The following is a 25,231-nucleotide window of genomic DNA, read 5'->3' as shown; positions in this document are numbered from 1 at the left end:
CACGTTATTTGTAAAGGGAGATAAAGGGCAAAGAGACAGTCTCTTGCAGCATAAGAAGAAAATGGTAAACATTACAATGTGAAACATAACTAAAAGCAAAATTACAGAAAAAATATAAATGATCAATGAGATTTTCAAATCTGCAAGTGAATGAATAATAATATGACATTTAACTAATGAATGCTTTTATTCTTATTAAAAATCCATCACTAATAAGTAATTAAAATACTGGCAATTTTCTTACATTGTATAAATGTCTTAAAGAAACATTTTTGGCCAAGAAATTCCAACTTTTAAGCATTCCCAAGGAAATCATTGGTTAATTATATTAAACCTTAGCAGTATTAACTTCCTTTACAGTTATACTTATAATTGGAAAAAAACAGAATCCATTTGTCTGTTTGATAATTTTACACAAGCAAATACTATACAACCACTAAAATGAATAAATAAGATATATAATTATCATAGACTAATCCAGTTATGCATTGTTCAATTTTAAAATTAATCTACAATTAATATAATCACAGAACAAAACTACATACATACAATTGTTTTTTTAAGTATATATTAATTAATCCCAAAACATTAACAGAGGTTTGCCAAAGTAATCAGATTTTGTGATACTGAACTTTTCTTTGCCTGTGTTTCTGTTACTGCTAATAAAATCTATTAATACAAAAATTTAAGTGATAATTCTGATGAAATTTCTAGCAGAGGAGAAATATCGCACAGGTTAATTGAGGAAATATAGGTTAATTTTCTGGATTAATTCCTACTCTGTTAGAGTTCACAAATATCAATAACTTCTGGCTTTTCCTGAAGTACAGGGATTCTAAACAAAGAAGATACTTTCTAACAAATGCTGTGTGGAGGAGACTTCCAATTTAAAATGACAGTTTAGCAGAGCTGATGAGTCGTTTCTGAACTTTCCATAAGTGGATTTGGAAATCCCCTATAAGATGCAAATATTTAGAGCACACCTGAAGTCCTCTACAAAAAGCCACTTCCTTACTTAGTAGGAGACCCAAATACAAAAAAAAAAAAAAAAAAAAAAAAAAAAAGGCGTGATTTCTGTGCCATATCTTCCTAGAAATATGTTTTGGGGGTCTGCCTTTCCACTTTGAAATTTTACCCAAGTACCATGGGCTGAGGCACAGTACAGGGACCGAGTACACTTCACACTCATGTCCTGGCTTCATGGCAACATTATGGTAATTTTTCAGATAATTGGAAAGAGATAAAAGCAAATTCCTAAGACCCTGAATAATTTCTCTATTCAAAAATAAGGGACTGTCATTGTCTCCTTAGCCGAAAGTCAAAATTTCGACTCCAAAGTGCATCATTAGTGATGAGAGAGGAGGGCAGAGCGCAGCCTCCAGGGCCGAAGGGGCAATGACGTTTGCTAAGATGAGCTTTCAATTTCGCTCGTTAATTTGGGAGCATTAATCATCATCAACTCTCTTTAATCAGAAATTGGGATTTCCTGAGGACTTTTCATTAATTGCAAACTGGAGTAGAAGGCAAATTAGGCTTCGCTGTAGATCACAGTGCCTCTATCGGGGTTATGCTCAGATATATCTCGCTGAATTAGGTTCAAATAGAGCTGTTACTGAATCTTTCTCTCTTATTACCACCCAGAATCTGTGAATTCATTGAGGCCAGTAGTCCATGAATAGCCTTAAACTGGTATGCCATGAAATGAATGGTTAAGCTAACAACTGGCTCTTAACTTCCACCAGCACACACGCACCTTAGAGCATGGAGCTGAGCGGTTTATGGAGCTGACTTTTGACTCAGCATTGAAGCAGTTAAGCCAGCTTCGTAGTCTTCCCTTCTTTGCGGTGGACCCGCTGGCGACATGAAATCAAATTGCAGTCCTTGATAAGATTTAACGTTCGGCCTTTCTAATTCTCCCTTTGTGAGGAAACTGAAGTAGGGCTGTGTGCAGTTGTTTTGATGAGACTGAAAGTGTCATCAGCTCTGCTCTCTAAGGTAAGCGGCAGCCTTCCTGCTTAAGGGACACGGACGTTTTACGTGCAGACTTAACGGGAAAACTTCTCACCACGCTTACTGCGATTCGACTCCGTGCTTTCAGTCTGTTTCAGGTGCGAGAAAAACAAAATTCATCTTAATGCAATTGTTTGCCTCAAATGCCTCTGTTTGCCATTTTAGCAGATTGGTCACTCTTCCCAGACATGTGTTTAAGTAAGCCTTGCTGTTTCCCGCTCAAGGTAGTCTTGTGGGCACCTCATTTCCAGGATCTCTCTCTCTTCCCTCCCCCCCCCCAAGCAAACCAGCACACTTTACTGTGGCTCAGACTGCTTCAGACTTATTCCAAGCCCAAGAACTACAATGCTGTAAGTACTTGACCAGCTTGGACAGGCATCTGCTCCACTCCAGGCCTCCAAGTCCTGGTACAGAGGGGTCTCTGAACAGTCTACTACAGGAGCTGTGTGGTCAGCACATGCCAATCAGGGTTCGCCCACTGCCCACAGGTGCCCAGCTTTGTCCACGATGCTAAAAGCCCACAGGGAAGGCCTGAGTTCAGGCGCGGTCACCAGCTCTCCTCTGCACCACTGCAGGCCTGGACCAGCTCCTCTACGTAGACCTTGAACAGGGTACAGGGTCCTTTTTCTCCAGGAGCCTCTGTTTCTCCACAGCCTCCTCCAGCATCAGGCCAACCCACTCAGCCTCTGCCTCCGGGATGACAAAACTCTTGTACTTCTCATTAGATGGCTACTCTCCGTTCGAGTTTGTCAGGGTGTAACTGGGGGTCCTGGCAAGCAAGCCTCAGCAGCATCCCTCGCTTTAGGTCCATGCCAAACTTGGAACACAGGTCTTTCTTTGGGGTCTTGGGAATATAGAAGTAGAACCCGTGGGCCTCATTAATGAGATCCAGGTTCCACATGGTCACAGTTACGGTGAACTTCTTGTCCAGGGTTTCGCTATAAAGCTCCCGAGTGAACAGCTGAGGCTCCCACACCTTCTTCACCTTTGACGAGAGCTTGTTGTTGTTGGCATATCTGTAACCCAAAATCAGGCCCTCTTCACCCCACAGCCCCTGCTGGAACTCTGGAGGGTAGTGAATTGGAATGGGTACCATGTCCTCAGCTCGCGCAGCCCGTTCTTCGAGTTGATCTTGAACTTGACTCTCTGAGGGCTGTAGTGGTCGGCGTTCGTTCTTCTTCCAGTGAACCCAAGAAATGGGCCGGCAAGCGAGCATAGATGCCCTGCCGCAGCCGCAGCTTCTGCCACAGGTACACAGGATACTTGTGCAGAGGCATTGCATGATCCTCTACCTCTGAAAGTTGCGCACTCGCGTCCTCCAGCATTTCTCTTGACTTTCATCAACGCTTCTTGAAAACCAGCTAGATGGAAAAATGGCGTGACAGTGAGGGGCCAAAATCTTTTTCAAGTTCTGAAGCTGCGGCACACATCGTTGCCAAGGTCCCCTATTGGAGCTGTTTCTCTGACTATAAGATTAAGCAGTGATGGTAATTAGTAATTATGTCATCACCGCTAATATGAAAATAACAGTAAACAGCTAGCATTTATTGGGTGCTCGCCATATGTTGCATAGCAAGTTGGGCATTTTCTCTGTAAGATCTCACTTAATCGCCTAGGAAGAACACTTCCCTATTTACCGACAGGGTCACTAAGGAACAGAAAGCTCTAGAAACACGTCGGAGCTTTTCATAGCTGACAGAGGGCAGGGCCAGAAAAGTAACAAATGTCTGAATTGGGTATAAAGGATAAATATTCTCTCAGTTCTATAATCAAGGTTAAAATGGGAATCCCCCACTCAAATGTGTGTGGAGGTAAAGGCTTGCTTTAAATAAATGTGTTTCCTAAGTGTGGGGCTTAAGGTACATACTTGTTTGTGTTTCTAAAAATCGTTCCCCACTGAGATGTCTTTAGCACATACCACCAAAACATCATCTCCCAAATATAGAAGGCTGTGTTGGATCTTCTAACGTCAGAGGGCCCACTCAACCAAAGGCAAATCATACCCCAAGAACTCTCCTTGAATTCCTAAGATATCAGAGTATGAGTAGTAAGTCAGCTGCTTTTAGCCACTAAATTTGAGGGAAATGTCTTTTTTTTCTTTTATTCTTCTCTCATACATCATATCGCAATCACAATTTCCCCTCCCTCCACCCCTCCCAGCTTCTCCCCACCTTCCCTTCCCTTGGATTCCACTACTCCTCCAAAAAGGGGGGGGGGGCAGACCTCACAGGGATATCAACACAACAAGTCACAATAAGACTAGGCACAAACCCTCATATCAAGGCTGGACAAGGCAAACCAGTAGGAGGAAAAGGCTCCCAAGAGCAGACAAAAGAGTCAGAGACACCTCCACTCCCCCTGTTAGGAGTCCCATAAGAATACTCACCTATACAACCATTAGGTATATGCAGAGGACCTAGCTCAGACTCATACTTGCGTCTCTGTGATCCCCTATGAGCGAGCCATGCTTGGTTTATTCTATAGGCCATGTTCTCATGGTGTCCTCAACCCCTGTGGCTCCTGCAGTCCTACCCACTTCTGCAGGATTCCCCTGGCTCTGCCAAGTGTTTGGCTGTGAGTCTCTGCATCTACTCCCATCAGTTGCTGATGATACCTCTCAGATGACAGCTAGGCTAAGCAATTATCTACCTGTGGGTATAACAGAATGTCATTAGGAATCATTTCACTGAATTTTTTTTCCAGTTGTGTTTGGTTCTATTCTGGGTCTCTGGAATTTCCAACCTCTGGTTCCTAGCTATCCACTCAGTGTCAAATGTGGGCTCCCTCTCATGTTCTGGGCCTCTAGTTGGACCAGTCATTGGCTGACCACCCCCACAATTTCTGCACGACCATTATCCCAGCACATCTTGTAGACAGGACAGATTGTAGGTAGAACATTATGTGGCAAGGTTGGTGTCCAAACTCCACCACTGGAAGCTTTGTCTGGTTACAGGAGATGGCTAGTTCAGACTCTGTGTCTCCCATTATTAGAAGTCTTTGGTAGGGAATCACTCTCAAAGGTTCTGGGAAGTTTCCCCTGCATGAGGTTTCCACATCATCCCCCAATGCCCACCAGTTCCAGTTGACTCTCAAAGTACTCTCTTCCTCTGCCTGATCCCTCCTATTCCCATGCCCACCTGCTTCCAGTCCATTTGGAAAATCCATTATATTTCCCCTTCCCAGGAAGATCCATGTATCCCCCTTGAGCCCTGCATCTACTTAAAAGTGAGTGCATACCATGTTTTTCTCTCTGAGTCTGGATTACCTCACTCGGGATGATTTTTCTCTGGTTCCATCCATTTGCCTGCAAATTATATGATGTCATTATTTTTAATAGCTGAGTAATACTCCATTGTTTAAATGTACCACATTTCTTTTATTCATTCTTCAGTTGAGGGACATCTAGGTTGTTGCAAATTTCTGGCTATTATGAATAAAGCTGTTATGAACATAGTTGATCAAGTATTCTTGTGGTAGGATGAAGTCTCCTTTGGGTATATATCTATGAGTGGTATAGCAGGGTGTTAAGGTAGATATATTGCTATATTTTTAATATTTTGTTAATTCTTTGAGAATTTCATACAATTTATTTTGATCATATTATCCCATACTCTTTCCCCAACTCCTCCCATGCCCACTCTACTCCCTAGCCCCAACTTCATGTTTCTTCTTTTTAAAAAAAATAACCCAACAAATACAATTTGTGTGGCCCATATACTCACAGGTATGGGGCCATCTGCAGAAGTATAGTTGAGCAACCAGGGGTCACATCCTTACAAAGATCCCAACTCTTCCCCTTCAGAAGTCGTCAAGTGCCCAAAACACCTCAAGTAAGGGAGGGTGCCCAGGAACCCTTTCTTTGGTAAATACAGCAAAAAAATTACTGAAAGAAAGGCTAAAAACTTCTGCTAGAAGTACTGTGTAAAAGACTATTTTGAAAATCTAAAATACATGGGCTGTAATTATTTTATGAGTGATTGTTACAAAACTGGTGCATCATGAACACTTTATATTCACATCTAGAGAAAATAAACACCAAACTTTCAAACAAAAGGAAAGTAGACCTCCCAGTAGGCCTTGTCTACACGTGAATATCCGGGTATAAATATTGTTCAGTTTAATGCTGTTAGAAAAATCATCAAGATGTCAGAGCAGTTAAACATTAATAAGTGTGATAAAAATGATAGGCTTAAGTATCTAATGCCTATGCTCATGAAAACAATCTGTGTTGTTCTTGCAAATCTCCAATTTCTATAAACATTCAGCTCATGTAAAGAGGAATCAGAGAGTAAATTAAGAAGGCTAAGTTCCTGATAAAATCTTATTGGCTACTTTAAAGGATGATGGGATAATATGAATTTAAAATGATGTTCCTAAAGACACAATTTCAAATCAGAGTGAGTCCTTTTTTTTGGAAATACTTTTTATCTTCCATTTTAGTGGGGTTTTCAAAACTTCCATTTTATATTAAATTTCCTTGAAAGGTCATGTAATGAGTGTAAACATAAACACATTTGAAGTCTGAATTCCATTTCACCTGAATATATAACAGATGTCACATCCACCAATGAGGGGAACATGAGGGTTCTTCAGAAATGTCATCTGATTATCCATCATCAGTGAGTAGAAAAAGCAATATTCCAGAAAGCATCCAAAGTGCACCAAAAGCTACAGTGAAGGTGTTTCGAATTTTACATTTTAAACTATGCATTGACAATGGAAGATCAAGTCAATTAAAGTTATATTCATTTTATATTATATCTTCTAATGCTTTATTTTTATGAAGAATTTGTACCCCTGACATGTTGAAGAGCTTCCCTCTACATGGGTATCATTCCTCAAGAAAGTACTAGGGTTGACTGTTGGGGGACACCTGGCTTAGCCAGAGACATTCCATATTTGGAACTCATATGAAAAGGCTCAGCTGCTTGCAGCATTGCTCTGTCCTGGATTGTCCATTTGAGCACTACAGACAATTCAACGCCCAACTTGTTAAGTTCCACTCATCCTCAGAAAAAGTGTACAGGGCTGGCCTAAGAGCCTCCTATTCCCCGAGCTACAGACAATACCAGCATACTGTTAGAAGTTGGTCACAGCTTCCAAAAGCCACTATTTCAGTTTTCAAGTTATCTCCTTCTAAACATTATGTGGCTATTTAGCCCTCATCCTTTATATTAGGCTCCTTTCAGTAGCAAAATGAGTTTCCTGAATAAATAAATGTTCATTCTCAACCCTGTTCTGCCACACTTGCTGACTTAGGGACATTAGATAATCTTGAGGATGTACTCATTACCGTCAGATGGCTCGTTTACTCTGAAAGCTGTAAATTTTGCTATAACTGGTTCTTCCCACGTCCACGCATGCAGCACATCCACCTTCCTGTCTTTTGTGAGGTATAGCCAGGTGACTTTCACCAAAAATGGCAGACATGCATGCAATGTTATGAAGCAGAAATCACATTATCCATATCCCTTTTACCATGCTCCTTCCTAACAAAGAAATCACGAAAGCAGATGTTGAAATGGGGACTCTTCCAACCTCTGTCTCTAAATGGTCAAAATACAAAGACTCCTTCAGTCCACCATGATGGATATGTAACAGTCATATGTGAAGTCACTGGAATTTGGTTTGCTTCCTATAGTTTAATCTAGCCTACAACAGCTTGCTCATGTGAGTACAGCATTCACAACGCTGATTGTGGAATATTTATGCAGAAGCATCCATGATCTGTTATGTTTAGAATAGACAATACACAGTAGAAGCTTGGACATCCATGAAATACTTCACTTTAACTATTCAAATCATCCCACTCAAATGCAGTACTGCAAGCCCCAACCACACCAAGGCAGAGGGAAAGAGAACACTGTGAACAGAAAAAGAGAATTTACTTTGTTAGACTCCTAACAGATGGAAATCTCACAATCTTAGCGGAGAAGCAACCTCTAAGCCTGAGTGACATGAGCTGTATTTTGAGCAAGGGCCTGAAAATGACAAGGCAGTTATGGAAATGTGGCAGTCAAAGTGGAAAGCAAAGATAGGTAGGGCTGGCAGGCTGAGTTTATAAATAGAAGGAGGAACAAGGAAGAGGAGGAGCAAAAGAAGGAGGAGACAAGGACATTAGGGACCAGACACTCAGTAACACAGTCAGCCACAAAGTAAAAAGGAAAGTAGGACATACAGAAGTAATAGACAGAAGTAATAGAAGAAAAAAGCCCAGAGGCAAAAGGTATTCAGAATAATTTAAGTTAAGAAAAACTGGCTAGAAACAAGTCAAGCTAAGGCTGGCCATTGCTAACAAAGAAAAATCTCCATGTATAATTATTTGGGAATTGGGTGGCAGGCCCCCAAAAGAGCTAAGAGCAAAAACCAGAAGAGTAAAATAAAACAAACAATAATATTGGGTGGTTCATTTCTCAGGGCACAGGATCTCCTAAGTACTTATGGATTCTAGGACAGCAAGATGTTTAAGGAAATATTCCCGAAAACTCTTAGTTCTAGTTCAAGGTAGGGGTGTGTTGTGTGTGTGTGTGTGTGTGTGTGTGTGTGTGTGTGTGTGTGTGTGTGTGTACCTGCAGGGCTTCGTGTGAGCTAGTATATAATATCATGTTGCTATATATACTATTAGCCTCAATGCTCTATATTCATTTGAAATTAAAGAAAATGTTTATAAAAGCAATATGGTAGTATAAAGGAGTGGTTTTTAGGAGCTCTCCATTTTTTAAAAAAATAGAATTCTGTTATAGGTGTTTAAAACCAGAGGCTAATAGGACAAGGTAAAGCACCATATGGAAAAGCAAAAGACACAGGATAGCCAAAACAACCCTTGTACAATAAAGAAACTTCTGGAGGCATCACAATCCCTGACTTGAAAATCTATTACAGAGCTAGAGTACTAAAATCATCTGAGTATTGGCAAAAAGAAAAAGAAAAATAAACAGATAGGAGGACCAATGGAAACAAATCAAAGATCCAGATATCAACCCACACATCTACAAACACCTGATCTTTAACAAAAAAGCAAAAACTATAAAATGGAAAAAATAAAGCATATTCGACAAATGGAGTAACTGGATATCAACATGTATAAGAACAAAAATAGATCCATATCTATCACCATGCACAAAACTCAAGTCCAAATAGATCAAAGACTTCAACATAAAGTCAACCACACTGAACCTCATAGAAGTTAAAGTGGAAAGGGCACTTGAATGCATAGGCACAGGAGACCACTTCCTAAATATAACCCCAAAGGCACAGACACTGAGAGAAACAATTAATAAATGGGATCTCCTGAGATTGAGAAGCTTCTGTAAAGCAAAGGACACAGTCAACAAGACAAAATGACAGCTTACAGAATGGGAAAAGATCTTCACCAACCCCACATGGGACAAAGGACTGATCTCCAAAATATGCAAAGCACTCAAAAAATTGTGTTGAATTAACTCAGTTTGGGAAATAACCAGGCTAGCAAAAAGATAAAACAATTATATTTTTATTTATTATAAGGGGAAAAGTCACAAAACAAGAATGAGAATCCAAGTGCAGCTTTGCTGCATAGGAACCACACAGAGAGCGCACCCATTTTTCTCCAGGTCCCAGAAAGCCACAACCTAACTTGGTTACCTCTTAAAGATAATTGATTGACAAAGCTTCTCCATCAAAATTTGTCATCAAGAGAACAAACAACCCAATTTTTATAAAATGGGATACAGACCTAAATACAGTACTCTCAACAGATGAATCTCAAATGGCTAAAAGACACTTAAAGAATTGCTCAACATCCTTGGGAATCAGGGAAATGCAAATCAAAACAACTCTGAGATTCCAACTTACACCTGAAAGGCCAAGATCAAAAACACTTATGAGAACTTATCCTGGAGAGGATGTGGAGTAAAGGGAACACTTCTCCATTATTGGTGGGAGTATAAACTGGTACAGCCACTTTTGATATCTGTATGGCAATTTCTCAGATAATTAGGAAACAACCTTCCTCAAGACCCAGCAATAACACTTTTGGGTGCATACCCAAAGAATGCTCTTTCACACCACAAGGACATGTGCTCAACTATGTTCATAGTAGCATTGTTTGTCATAGCCAGAACCTGGGAAAAAACTAAATCCCCCACAACCAGAGAATGGATAAGGAAAATGTGATACTTTTACACATGGAGTACTACATAGCAGAAAAAAATAAAGGCATCTTGAAATTTGTGGGCAAATGAATGGATCTAGAAAATATCATATTGAGTGAAGTAACTCAGACCCAGAAAGACAAATATCATATGTACTCACTCGTAAGTGGCTTTTAGACATAAAGCAAAGAAAAAACACGCTACGTTTTATAATCCCAGAGAACCTAGACAACAAAGAGGATACTAAGAGAGACATACATGGACCTAATCTATATGGGCAGTAGAAAAAGACAAGCTCTCCTAAGAAAACTGGAAGCATGGGGACCATGCAAGAGGGTAAAAGGGGAGGGAGAGCAAGTAGGGAGCAAGAAAAATGTATAGCGCAATAAAATCAATAGAAAATTTAAAAAGACAAGTAAAGAACAATTACAGAGACTCACAGATTTAAAAAGAAAGCAGGTGCTTATAGGTATTAATGTAAAGGGAGTTGGGTGGTGGTGAGATCTACTGAGTGCCATCTAATATTATTTAATTTATATTTGTATTTATGCCAGCTCAGTTTTTTACATTCATACCAAGCATAGACAATTTTGATAAGAAGAAAAATATAAAAACAATTCGAAAAAAAGTGCAAGAACTCTGTACAAACTGAATAGTTAGTGTTTAGAAAAAGAGATTTATAGGAGCCAAATGTAAAGATGTACATACACTCATATGAGATGACAGAGTTCATGAGAAAAACTGACATTACAGTCAGAAGGGTCATATTACAGTGATAAAAGAATCAATTTGCTAAGAATGCAAATATTCACAAACTTTTAGAAGAAAAAGAATCTTAAAGTAAAAAAATAATAATACTGAATGGAGAACTGGACTATTCAACAAAGTAGTAAATAATTTCAATGAAACATTTGCAGTCATTTTAGAAGAACCTAAAAGGATAGCAGCAAGTAAATAACTTGAAGAATGCTATAAAACAATTCAATCTGCAGAATAGTATCAAACATTATCCACAACAACATCTAAGTGTGGACATTCGTTATTGTTGAAATAGATGAGAAAAACAAATGAGTGAAACACATATACTTGGGGTTCAAGGTTTCAGGGTTTTTAGTTCATTGTTTGCTGGCTCCATTTAGAGCTGTATGGGGCATAAACATCATGCTAGCCAGATATGGCAAAAGAAGGAGGTTCACCTCATGGTACTCAGTAGGAATAGCCAGAAAATCAATGTAAGAAAAAAAAAAGAGAAATACTAGGAGATATAAGGACAACTTGAACTCCTCAGAAGCAAACTCTTCTGAGCCATATACTCCAAGTATGTGAATTCCACTCAGCTAGGAGCTCACTCAGGGAGTTATCCCACCCTTCAAGATCCATTCCCATCTTAATTATGTCACTAGTTGGGAATCTAGCCTTCAACTCATATAGGTCATTTGCAGGAACACTTAATACCAAATCATAAAGATTTCTGATAGAACATGCTCCACTGTTGTGGCCAAGCTTTGGTAAATTTAAAGTGATTGAAATATATAAAGTCAGGATGACATGAAGCTAGAAAGCAATAATGGGATTACTTAAGGAGATGCCAAAAACTGTAAAAATTGAACGATATCATTTTGAAAAATGTCAAACAAAAAAAAATGTCAGAAGAAACTTAAAAATACTTTGATATAATTTATTGAAACACATAAAAGCAAAACATATGGATGCTACTACTACAATATTATTATAAATGTCTGTGATTTAAGTAGGATGAAAAAAAGAGCCCATAGTAACCAAATTGGCACCAAAGCAAAAGAAGGAATTTGTAACAACTGCAACAGATATAATAAAATGACAAAAAAAATCAACAAAATTCCTGAGTGTAAAGCAAGTTTTTCACTCTCCTAATCTCCATGTCATACACATGCCTTTAATATGTGACAGGAGAACCTCTGAAAAGATTTTTAGAACATAACGGAAAAGAATGAGAGTAGCATGGTGTCTATGAAAGAGTGTTCTAATACTTCCTTCTACCAACTTTCTGAAAAAAAGGGAGACGATAGAGCTATAATGAAGGAAATTATAAGACGATAGGCCAAGTGACCCTAAAAGCAGGCAAAGCCTACCCTATGGTTGGTGCCATGGATAAGTCTGAGCTTCGTCAATCTATTTTATCTATGACAGGATACGTCCTGAGGAATCACTATAGTAAAATTAATTTAAACTTTATCTTATATAGAAAAAGAAAGGAAAGGAATGCATAATGTGTGTTCTCACCTTGCATCTAAGTTATTTGAAACTTTAGCTGGAATTGAACTAGAAGCTTCTTCCCTGCTGGCTAGTGTTCATAGAGCCAGCTGGTGCTATGCAGGCGACTGGGAGAGTCAAAGCATTACGCTCTTAGCCAGCTGTGAACTCTATTAACGATAACACCAACCTGCCAGGCAAGATGTGCACACTGGTACCATAGTAGTAAGATTGTTATAACAAACCACTCCCCAACTGGATTTGAAGAATGCTCCACAATAGTGAACCTACGTCTCATACTGCAAACCTGGTCAAAATCCCATGATTATAGAGGTCTTGGGTTTTGGGGAAGGACATACTACTGCTGCTTAGTTAAGCTGACATAGGATCAAACTACCCTGTAAGCATCTATGCTTATACCTACAGACAAAGGCTACTCTCAGCCTTAATCAGAGAAACCTCTCCCTGTAGTGAATAGGGGTAAATGTCTAGATCCATGCATATACAGAATGTGATAAGGGACAGTTAAGTGTTGATCCCTAAATAAGACATTTTGGGCACTTATTAAGGCTCAAAGCCATTGCAGAAGAGAGGTCAGAAGGAATTTAAGAGCTGGAAGACAAAAAAAATGACTTCAACGTGTCATTTTCTATGCACCACATGGCCTTGGCAATCATGAGCTAAGAGGAGACAGGTCTACTGGCACTAGGCCTACACAAGTTGGGCCAACCCAACTGTTAGCTATGGGTATGGAAAGGACTCATGGGGCCCTACTACTTACTGTTGAACTATTGGCAACTAACAGATACTAGGAGATGGGTAAGTATAGTATCTAGTTGAGTATCCACTGGCTATCCCACAGGTTCTAATGAATAATTTCAACACCAAACAAAATAAAAAGCCATGAATGCAAGAATAACATTTATGGAAAAGAAGAGGGGCTGACAGAAGAGAGAGAAAGATTTTAAAAGCGGGTATGGGTAGTAAATAGTATAACCAGACTGCATCATATACTGAAACTGTCAGTAAACAAAACAGTCAAAAGAATGTGTGTTCTTTATGACTTGTCCAGAAATATTAGATATCAAAACTAGAATCCAAAAACAGCATTAACTTGCTTCATCTTTTAAAATCCAACCTCCCCAGATTTGTTTATTTAAAATGATCAACAACATTGGCAGATACTTAGCTACATTTTCAATTTGAAAAGAGAAGATTCAAATTTAATTTTAAAAATTAGAGAAGGCACATTACTAAACCAACAAAAATTTTCAAAAGATTAAAAGGACATGGTAAGACAACTGCATACAAATTAGATCATGTAGAGGAGATGAACGCATTTCTGGAGAGATACAAACTATGAAAATTGATTCTAAAGGAAACAGACTATCTTAATAGACAAATAACAAACACAAAGATTAAATGAACAATTTACTCACAAAGAAAAAGAGCTGATCCTGTGTGGCTTGAAAACTTAATTGTATCACATGTTTAAAAATAGTTAACATTGATCTTTAACAAACAGTCCTTGAAAGATGGAAGAAAAGAGCGCATTCTCCAATTCATTCTCTCTAATGTCACCAAACTTAGCCAAAGGCAGCACAAGTAAAGAGAACCGAAAACCAAGGCCCTTGTGAGCATTAGTGCAAAGCCACCCTCTTACCCCCCAAAATGCTACAAAACCAAATCCAATAACTTTCTAAAAAATTATTAGATGCTGTTGTTGGATGAAACTTATCTCAGTGGCACAGATTTGGTTTTGAAAAACTTTTATGTGTTTGAAACAATGAAGAACTAAAGCACATTGTCATCCTTGAGCCTGAATTCCAGTCCACATTCCCTCCCTCCTTTCTCTATTTGCAGCATGTGAAACACCATTGCCATTTGCTACCATGTAACACAGGAAAGAAGGTTCTCCCCGGAACTGAGACTGTGCAGGTACTGCTTTTGGAACTCCAAAACTGTGAGCTAACTATACCTCTCTGTCTTCACTTAAAAACATATTCATGAAAGAAAAGTATTTCATGAAACCCATAAAATTTCCAATATCTACAGAAAGACCTTTCTAGTCAAGGCTATCCACAAAATACAAACTTTCACACTCTTAATGGTGGAAAAACTATCTCCCTACTAAGATAAGAAACAATATTATAATATCCTCAATTTAACAAAAAGTAAATAAATAGCATTCATATTAAAATAAAAGAAATAAAAAATCTATTGTAGCACAAATTCTAACTGGTCTTTATAATAAAAACCCAGAGTCAGACATAAGTGGGTTCAAGCCGAAAGTTTAGAGAAGCAGAGCAAGTCAGCCACTAAGACTTACCTCTATGAAATCCTCAAACCAAAATAGGGAAATCCTATCTCCACGAATCCTCATACTGAATCCTCAGACTGAATGTCATGAGTTCCTGCTTCTTCCTGCCTTATATTCCTCTCTCTGCCCAGCCATATCACTTCCTGTCTCCACTTTTCTAGACTTGGGATTAAAAGTGTGTGACTCCCAAGTACTGGGATTAAAGGTGTGAGCTATCACCTACTACTTCTGTTTCTCTTTTAGACTGATTCAACCTCATATAGCCCAGGGTGGCGTTGAACTCAAGGAGATATGCCAGCCTCTGTCTTCCAAGTGCTGGTATTAAAGGTGCATGCCACCACTGCCTGGTCTCTATGGATAACCTCACACTCTGAACTTTAGGCAAACTTCATTTGTTAGATTACAAATATAAACATCATCATCATATTCCCCCTTTTGTCTAAAATAAAAAAGGTTATATCTTATATAAGAAAAATTATACATAATAACTAAATATAATATATACAGGCAATAAATACATCAACAATGTCTAGTCCGTTTGCATTTGACAAATTCAGAGAAAATATTCCATTATCTAGCCTATCTTAGTAAGTCCAAAATCTTGCACCTAATTCACTTTCTATCCTAATTTAGATTATCAAAATCATCTTTTAAATGTCTCAAACTAATATATTTTACACCTCTTTAGTAGATTTCTTTTCTGAATCTGCTAACAAGGAAAGCTACAACTATAAAGTCTTCAACTCCATCATTACCTGAGAAGGAAATAATTACCTGAGTATGTAGGAAGTGCAAGCAAGCCACTTCCAAAAAAAATGTGAGGAATGACAGAAATAGCTGACTGCCTGGACAACCACCCAAACTTCCTCTGCATTGTTGGGGCGTCCATCTTCAGCCTACAGGCCTAGCATATCAGACAGACTTTTCTGTGAAGCAAGATATTCTGAAAAGCTGTCCTACTTTGTCTTGGCAAAGTTGGACAGTCCTTTTCTCTATGTCCTGCTTGTCCAATTTTACAGCATGCTGTCAGCAGTTGAGATAAGGGCATTTTCTTGGCCAACAGCTTAGTTTTGCCACAGAGAAAGTAAACTATATGTGGAGTTTCTTCAGTGGTCATCATCTTCTCTGAAGTAGATTGGTGCTGCCATGAGCAATCTGTATTTACTGATAGAGTATTTATGAAATTTTGGGGAATTGATGAAGAAAAATATATTTAAGCAAGGGCATTGAGATTGCAATGTAAAGTTCAACATAAAATTAATCATCTATCTAGAGACTAGATATATAAAACCTGAAAAAGAAGTTAGGATAGCATCCAATAATAGCATTGGACAGAATAAACTACTAATATTACCTTTAACAAAAAAAAATCCCAAGACAGGTCAACTATAAATCATTATTTAAATAATCTAAGAAAAGAATACATGGAAAATTCTCATAGATTGGAGTACAATATTGCAAAGAGACGAACACTCTCAATTTGATCAATGAATTCAATATATTCCCAATAAGTCTGTCAGCTGCCATTTTAAAAGAACTTTCAAAGCAATTTTTAGATTAACGTAGATGTAAACGATTTATAACGGACAAAACAACCTGTAGAATAAGGCAATGTTCCGATTCCAAGATCTGCTACAAGTTCCAATAATCAGTGCATGCACTTTGGGCACAGCTATAGACATAGAATTCAGTGTAATCAAATTGGGAGTGCATAAACACTGAAATATTTATGGTTAATTGATTTCCATTGGATGCCAAAGAAATTCAGTGGATTAGGAAAAACTAATCAGAGGTAGACCAGAAAGCCCTGAGTTTTATCAGGCCTGATTTATAGCACGTGCCAACAATTCCTGCACTCAGGAGATGGAAGCAAGAGAATCAAAAGTACAAGATCAAACTTAACTAGACAGTGAATTTGAAGGTACCCTAGGACAGATAAGATCCAAACTATGAATTAAATGATTATCTGCTTGCATATGAATGAAGTTGCCGAGGCTCAAGTACATAAACACACACACCATGCTTATGCAAGTAACCTCAATCAAATGCAGTAAGGAAAGCAAAAAAAAAAAAAAAAAAAAAAGACACAAAAGCAGGGGACTCGTGCGGAAGAAGAAAGAATTCAGTGTGAGGAGAATGGGGAATCAGAGAGGATAATAGGATAATAATATATGTATGAAATTGTGAAAGAATAATTGTTTAAAAAAGAAACTGGGAATGCATTTTTCATCATAAAATTAAGATTAATGACCATTTTACTGTGTTCTAGCTATTCTCAAGTATAGGTTGAAAAAGATAAACAATAAAATGCACATTCTATCCTCAAGATATTTCAATTTTATAACCATGTATAACGATTGTAAAATTTAAGCCAAATTAGTACAGTGAATCCTCTAAAGAATAGGACACAAGTACTTTTATGTTTGAGCAGAATTATGAGCTAATTCCCTCAAACTTTAGCTTCAGGTTCATGCCTCCCAGAGAAGTTAAGTAGGTAAATCTCAGAAAACATTTGGTTATAAAACCTCATCATGATGGACATCATTTCTGCATGCCTACCTTAATCACCGGTACTCCATTTTTAACACTCTGAAAATACAAAGTTTCTCGGTCTATCAGGCCCTTCTGTAACCTGCTTCATAAAAGTATCACTATGGACTCAGAAGGACTATGATTGGTGATCAAATCAAATGGTGAAATCATATCAACTAAGTTGTCCAGCTGATACATTCCAAACGTGAAATTTGTAAGGCACCAATTTCAACAATTCTATGGATCAGAGGTAAGAAATACAATGAGAAGCAGAAGGTATTCAAATGTCTGCAGGCCTGGATCTAAATATGTCTCTCTGTTCCCTGAATAAGAACAAACATTTGACCTTTCTAGAGTAAAGCAAACACAGAAACATGAATTTTTCTGTTGTAGGGAGGCTGCTTGTGGGTTCCCGGCTGCTTAGCCCCAAAATAATCACACAGAAACCATATTATTTAAATCACTGCTTGGCCCATTAGTTTTAGCTTCTTCTTGAATAACCCTTACAACTTAATTTAACCCATCTCCATTAATCTGTGTATCGACACATGGCTCTGGCTTATCAGGTAAAGTTTCAGCATCTGTCTCTGGTGGCTACATGGCTTCTCTTTGACTCTGTCTCCTTTCTCCATCATTCAGTTTAGTTTTCCCCACCTAGCTGTTTTCCTATACTTCTGCTATAGGCCCAAAGCATTTCCTTTACTAACCAATGATATTCACAGCATACAAAGGGGAATCCCACATCATTTTTCAGAGCCTGGAGAGATCTCACAGAGCATGAAAACCAATATCTCTATTTGATAGAACAGATAGCTACTAGACAAAGGGAGGTGGGGGCAAACATGAGCTGTGTATACAACTGCTCAGAAGTCAGGTAGTTTTTTGCCAGCTTTTTGATTCGTGAACCCTCATCCAGTCTCCTTGGCAATCTCAGTTCCACTTCTTTAAAGGCTATGAACTGTTTGTGAGATCAATTTACACACACACACACACACACACACACACACACACACTTTTTTAACTCCACAGAGTTTGCCACAGGGAGAGCTTTATGAAGTTTAACTTACTCCCCTCAGCATCAGTATGAAATATATTTTGCAGTTACCCTCAGACCACACCTTGATTTAATGGTATAGAAACAGACTGGCAATTTCAAATTCTTAAAGCCTGAGATGCCAGCAAGAGTTCCTGGGTAATGGCCTTCCTCCCAAAAGCCCAGAACTTCACATTAACAATGACTTAGAAGTAGTTTTCTCTCTGTCTTTGTTGTTTCTTCTGTTTCTCTTCGCCACTTTTAAGCACTTTTCCAAGTCCCTGAGCTTTCATTTGCTTTCTCTGCTCAAATACACAATAGAAAGGATGGGACCAAGTCAGGGATTTGAATGATGAGCAATTCATGCCTTTTGTTTCCTCTGAGAACTTATTCTTTCAACCCCAGATATGTGAAAAAAAGACACGAGTCGTTCCTGTTTTCCATGAGACCCTTCCTCGTTTCTTTTAATCTCTCTGCTGATTGCACAGACAGGAAAACAAATTGCTAATAGATTCTCTCACGATTTCTGCGTTAAAAGCATTCAGCAGTAGGAGAGTGGAAGGTGGACATCCTGACAGTCTCTCTTAATGGCAGTATTATTGTTGTTTTCCTTTCTCTCTAGCTGTAACAAGCTGAAGCTTGGAAGTGCGAGTGTTTTTGTTTATCACGGCAAGTTCTTACCGTAGCATCTGAGCTGGAGTTCAGCCAAAATCTATAACTCACCACGGAATGCATAATTTTTCTGTCAGACAGTTGAAAATTTTGACACTTGCTTTGCCAGAAAACACAGGTATAGATATGAAAGAGGCCCCTCTGGGGTTTACAGCTTACTCTCTCACTGGCTCCCCAGTCTTTGATTGTCAAAGCTCTCACCACCCACTTAATGTTTCCAAGCATACTTCGTTGCCCTTTGTTTCTGTTCAAATTCACTTAAAATCAACCACTGAAAGACTTCTTAGTGAGCTTGTTTAACTGTGAATTTATTCTAATCTGTCAAAAAAAAATGAAATGCCATAAACTGCTCCCAACAAAGGGGTTTCACAGCCAACATACCTGTTAGTAATTTTACAGTTCTCTTACAATGGAATTGTAGATGTTAACAGTAGATATTGAATGTAACTTTTTTTTTACTTTTCATTGATTCTTTGCAGATTTCATATCATGCATTCCAATTCCTTTCTTTACCCTGTCCCTTTATATCTGCCCTCTGCCCTTGCCACCTCCTTCCCTGCAAAATAAGTAAAATTTAAAGGAAACATAAAACAAAAAGCAAAAATCAACGAAAATCTTGGTATGGAAGCTGGATATTGCCAGTGGGTCACACAGTATACCCTTTAGTACATACAGCTTTTCTTGTAAGTGTTCATTGCAATGAGTCATTGGTCTGGTTCAAGGTCTGTGGCTTCTGCTACAGCCTCCATGCTGGCCCCTCCCTGTGACTCCTCTAGGATATCCTGTTTTTACCTTGCGTCATAGAGATCCTGCAATTTTGGTCCAGGCCCTTCACATGGTCCAGCAGCTCATAGACGAGGTGACTTTTTCTTCTTTATCCAGTTTGAAATACACAGCACCCTCCTTTTGTACTTATCTGACTCAAAGTTTTTTATATCAGGGATATAAAAAAAGTTACTCACAAAAGCAAATGGTGTATATTTGGAAACGGTGTATAAGGAAATACTGAAATATAACTATTCAAGTTCTTGCACTAATTTTTTAATTTAGATAAATCTAAAAATCAGCATTTCCTGGGTTAAATTAGTGTACTACTTGGGTATCTGCAATTCAAATAAGTCATCTGAGAAACTGGCCCCAGAACCAGTGACGTACTGCTTAACTGAACAGGTCTCCAAACTATCCTAACAGATTTCTTTCTCTCTTTGTAGAATTATTTCCATCTGGTGCTTAGATATTAAACCTGGAATATGTAAAGGCTCTGCCCTCTCACCCTGTTTGACTTCAAAATGCTGGCAAAGAATTTACATGGTCAATGAATCGAGTGTTAAAATTTTGAACTTAACTGTGTAGTTGTAAGATGAAACTTTTTAAAATAGTAAGTATCTAAAGTAGTAGGTTTTTCTATGGACTTCTGAAAAGCTCATTATTTATTGAGGATCCTTCAAACCTGTCGTGTTTGAAAAGAACAAACCTTTCCTTGATTTTTCTCCAACTTATGGATATTAAAACAAATTTATGGAGAGTGTCATAAGGCATACTGAACAATTTAAATATGGTTAAACTTGAGCATCCAAACCTTTGAAGAGCTGAAAATGTACGCATGCAGGTATTTGTATAAGTATAAGTAAATAGCTATTTGCATGCATGCAAGTGACATCTGTCACTAACGGCGATTTCTTCATGAAAACTTTAAGGTGATGATGATAAATGATGTCTAACCTTTAGGCATGGCAACATCTTTCATGGCATCTTGACTGGAAAGCACAGAGTTACTTCTAAGAAATATAATTGCTTCCAGAAATTTTTAAACTACTAAGAGAATGTTTATATGAAATGAGCAATAGTCACGAGGAGTGACTAAACCAGATCCTACGCACATGCTCAGCCCAGGCGCGCACAGGAACTGCAGGAGACCCATATGCAGGACACATCGCTAAGCCTAGCTTCTTCCTGCTTGTATTAGTCTCGCCACGTCGCCATTCCTCTACCATGCAGCACTGGAGAGCACAGGCCTTCCGAAGCCATATGAGTCCAGTTCACGTTCCCAAGTCCTCCCATCATTCCTCTCATTCACAAGTCCCGTCATCCTTTCTTCACATCGTCTCTTGCTCACTTGCTTCCTTTGATCTCGCTTTAGCACTGATCTTCCTTGATCTTCTGCAATTGTTTGATGCCATGCAGCCAAGCAGTATACATCCAGTAATTTCTGGCTAATGATAAAAAGGACTCTGAGTTATTAGACAGAACTTGGAACTATTCCTCCTCTCTGTTCCATTCATATCTAACTTGGAAGAAACATTTGAGGTGGGATCTGTTGTCCCAGGGGGTCTTGGGGTGTTCCATCATGCCAAGCCAGGTTCTTTGTCTCAAACAATTAGGAAAGACACCAAGAAGCAACAATAAGAGTACAGTTCTACTGAAAGTGAGAGTAAAAGTGGAAGTACAGTCCTCAGGCTGGAAGTGGAGCAGAAAACTCATTCTGAAAATCACGAAGTTCTTTTCCAAGTCCTTTTTATGAGTTAGGAGATAGAGCAGCTCATGCCTAGGGTAGAGTATAGGGTTAATTCTTTACCCTGATTGGCAGATGGGCTATTACTTAACTTTGGACCATCTGTTCATGCATGGGTCACACATCCCTTAATTCTAAGCATCTGTAAGACCTGTTATGTATACTCATGAGATGGTAGATACAGGCTTTTTATTGGCAGGTCACTTTAAGGTCAGATCAGCCTTTAATTAGTTTGAGCTGAATTCTGGCTTAAACTTGCCTTGCTTATATTCATTTTGATCATGAAGTGCCTGACCCCCAAATTATCCACAGGAGAAGAAGTACCGTGTGTTGTTCCTCCAAGAAGGGGCAACAAAGGAGATGTGCCCCTGGAGATGGGTTGTGCCTACAGTTACCTACTTCTAGTAAACACAACCTGGAGAAAGACAATGAAGACTATACAACTAACCACTACATGTTACTTTCCATTTTATTAATGTTTAAAGAGATGAGAGAATTGACCATTGATTTGATCATTCTGTAATATACACATCTATCAAATTATTGTACAGTACCCTGTAAATATGTACAATTAAAACAATAATTAAAAAATAAATTTTGATAGCAGAAATAAGAAAGTCATGACTAATGCTCAGAAACATCTGGGCAAGTCTTTAAAGAATCTTAGAACAGTTAGAACTCGGCAAGACCTAGTGACCTGATCCAAAAAGCTCCAAACACAACAGCTCTATTAAATATGTGAGAATCTTCCATAAAACTTTAAGATGGCATAAGATACATTTTTATAGTTCGCCGCCATGCAAAATGTTACTGTCCAAACTCAGAGCTAGTATGCGAAGCCTTCATCTGAAATTGAAGAGAAACAAAGCAGAAATACCCATTGCAGTTTACAGAAAAATCACAGTGTGTGCTTCTGGCTCAGAGCAGCAAACAAAAAGATCTGTGTTGAGGACTGATTGATGTAGCTGTTTTGTATCTTCATACTCCAGGGCAACAGAAAGAAAGCAAGGAGAATTTAATTTCCTCTGATTAAAAGTTGCATTTTCTTTTCTGTCTCTTTCTTCTCTCTCCCTGCCATCTGCCTTCCACATCGACCCCCGCCTCCCTCCCTTAGTTTTTTCTATTTGTACCCTGGTGGCAGAGATTCAGAAGAAAGGTGCAGCCTGATCATTTGGGTGGTCCGAGTAAATCTTTAGTCTTTGGCTAACCTCTCCTTAGACTGGAAAGTGGCCAAGAATTTGCAGTGTTAGGGAGAGTCACTTTGAAAGGCTGCAAGCCTACATCTGGGTGCATGTCAGTACAGTTCCCCTGGTTTAGTAAGAAAAAGTGAACAGTAACTTTCCAGTCAGAGCAACAACAATTGCTCCCAAACTTAAAATGCACCCTTGGAGGAGCTGTTTCTTACCGGTTAAAATGTTCTTTTATTTCAGTTTATGGCTTGACTTATCCTGCTAGCTAAGCCAAGAAACTCGTCATTCTAAAGAAACAACTCCACCCACATGTATTCCTTTGTCTGCACTCTCTGCTCCCTCTTACCCTCACAATGTTTCATTAAACACCGGATCAGGACCAGATAAGATTTGCTTTCTGTTTCTCGGTATAATTTTAGGAACCGTACATGAAAATCTCTCCCCATAGCACCTCCTTTTTATTACAACATTAAATTAGATTCATTCTGAAAGACCAGTTGTATTTTTTTAATTAAAAGGAGAAATAAAATCTCCTTTTTCCATAAGTAGGCTCACAAAGAATTCAGGAGTTATTTCTCCCAATAATAACTTAACAAAAGAGGTTTAAATCCCCAGAATTAGAGTGAGGATTAGAGGGGGCAATCACCTGCACAGTAAGAATACATTATCACAAACGTTGAAGGGGACGTATCTTTTGGTACCTGACAAAAGCTAATAAAAATATCCACAATGGTAACAATGATGCTAGTATCATTTCAGTGAAAAGAACCCAAATTGCTGCCAGAAGACAAGGTTCTAAATCCACTTAGGCTCATCAGTGCATGCCTGGAAATTTCTAATGAAAAACTGCATCAAAGAAAGGTTTAAACACTTTGTGCAAGATCAAGCTTGTAGAATTAAGTTCAAACTGATGCAATTTTTGAGAGTGATGGATTCCCACCGTTCTAATAGTTCAGCTTTTGAGAATACTCTTGACTTGCTGTATGGCAGGGGGGCTACAAGCAAGACAGTGGATAACAAGGACAGAAGACTAACAGTATGTAACTAGTCTCCATTGGTGTGCAGCTCCTGTTGGAAGTCCAAGTGATCAGTAAGGGACTAGAAAAGATAAACTAGACCACACTGTAATGATGCAAATGTTTTATCTGGGTTAAAACAATTAGATAAGCCTTGTTCAGATGAAAAAATCCAGCAGAAGTGATATACCAAAAGAAAAAAGGAAACATTTCAAGTTCACATTTGAAGATTTATTTTATTCTGTTTGTTTTGTTTTGTGTATGTGATGCAAGTGTGTGAGGGTGCACATGGAGGCCAGAAGAGGGCACTGGAGTCCCTGAAGACAGGTTGTGAGTCACCCACAGTAGATGGTGAGAACCAAACTTGTGTCCTCTTCATGAGCACAAGAGCTCCTAACCTCTGAGACACCTCTGTAGACCCTCAAGCTTGCATTTGACACATGGCAATGAGAAAATCATTTCCTAGTTTTAAATATATTTTTCCTATAATGAAACGGGATTAAACTGACAGAGCAAGAAAAGGAGTACATTCAGGTAATACCAGACTGATGTTTTCAAGAATTACTAACTATTAAATTTAAATTTATTTCTACAATTTTAGTCTTCTTATTGGAAAGTTACTTCTTTCATATAATATATTTTGACTATAGCTTTCGCCTCTCCCAGTTACTACCAGGTCCTCTACTTTTCCACCCACCCAAAACTACACACTTTCTTTCACGCTGTCATAAGAATATAAACAGGCATCTATCACCAACATAATAATGATAATAGAAATAAAAGAAGAAAATTAAAAACAAGTCAGAATAAAACAAAGCAAACAAAAGAGAAAAAGCGAAACAAAAAGATCAACAAACACATATACGCACAGAAACACATTCATAACCACAGGTATCCTACAAAAACACAAAACCAGAAACCATAATATATACACAATGACCTGTATGGTGGCTATTCTTGGTTATCAGTTTGACTATATATGGAATTAACTAAAATCCACGAGGCTAGGTACACCTGTGAGGGATTTTTCTTAATTAAATTGTTTGAAGAAGAGCTACACTTAATCCTGATCTTTTTTGAGGTGGGAAGACCCACCTTGAATCTGGGTCACACCTCCTGCTCACAGCCTATGTAAAAGACATGGAAGAAGGAAGCTTGCTTTCCCTTTCTTGTTTGCTCTCAGCCTAGAGGCAGGTCCATTTCTCCACTGGCATTAGAGCCTGCTTCTTCAGGATTCCAGCATATTCTGAGGATCAGCTGAAAGATCCAGCCTCTTGGACTGAATAGTTACTGGATTCTTGGACTTTCTGTTAATAGACAGCCATTGTTGAACTAGCTGAACCACAGCCTGTAAATCATTCTAATAAATTCCCTTTATAAATGCTTAGGTCAATAAATAGAAGACAGAGATAGATAGATGACTGACAGATGGATACATACATACATACATACATACATACATACATACATACATACATACTTTCTGTTCCGCTAGAAAATGCTGGCTGACACAACATGGAGAGAGAGAGAGAGAGAGAGAGAGAGAGAGAGAGAGAGAGAGAGAGAGAGAGAGAGAGAGAGA

The 25,231-nt window shown here is 38.5% G+C and overlaps 1 pseudogene; it reads right to left on the bottom strand.

Annotated features, from left to right (window-relative positions):
* Window positions 1-1,064: 1,064 nt before the first annotated feature.
* LOC126505667 (39S ribosomal protein L28, mitochondrial-like) lies at window positions 1,065-4,104 on the bottom strand (annotated as a pseudogene).
* Window positions 4,105-25,231: the final 21,127 nt, after the last annotated feature.

The sequence above is a fragment of the Alexandromys fortis genome, unplaced genomic scaffold (assembly GCF_014885135.2).
Source record: "Alexandromys fortis isolate MF-2015 unplaced genomic scaffold, M_Fortis_MF-2015_v1.1 scaffold_4, whole genome shotgun sequence".
NCBI classification, from domain to species: Eukaryota; Metazoa; Chordata; class Mammalia; order Rodentia; family Cricetidae; genus Alexandromys; species Alexandromys fortis.
The sequence above is the reverse complement of the archived record's forward strand: the minus strand, read 5'-3'. Positions and strand labels throughout refer to the sequence as shown.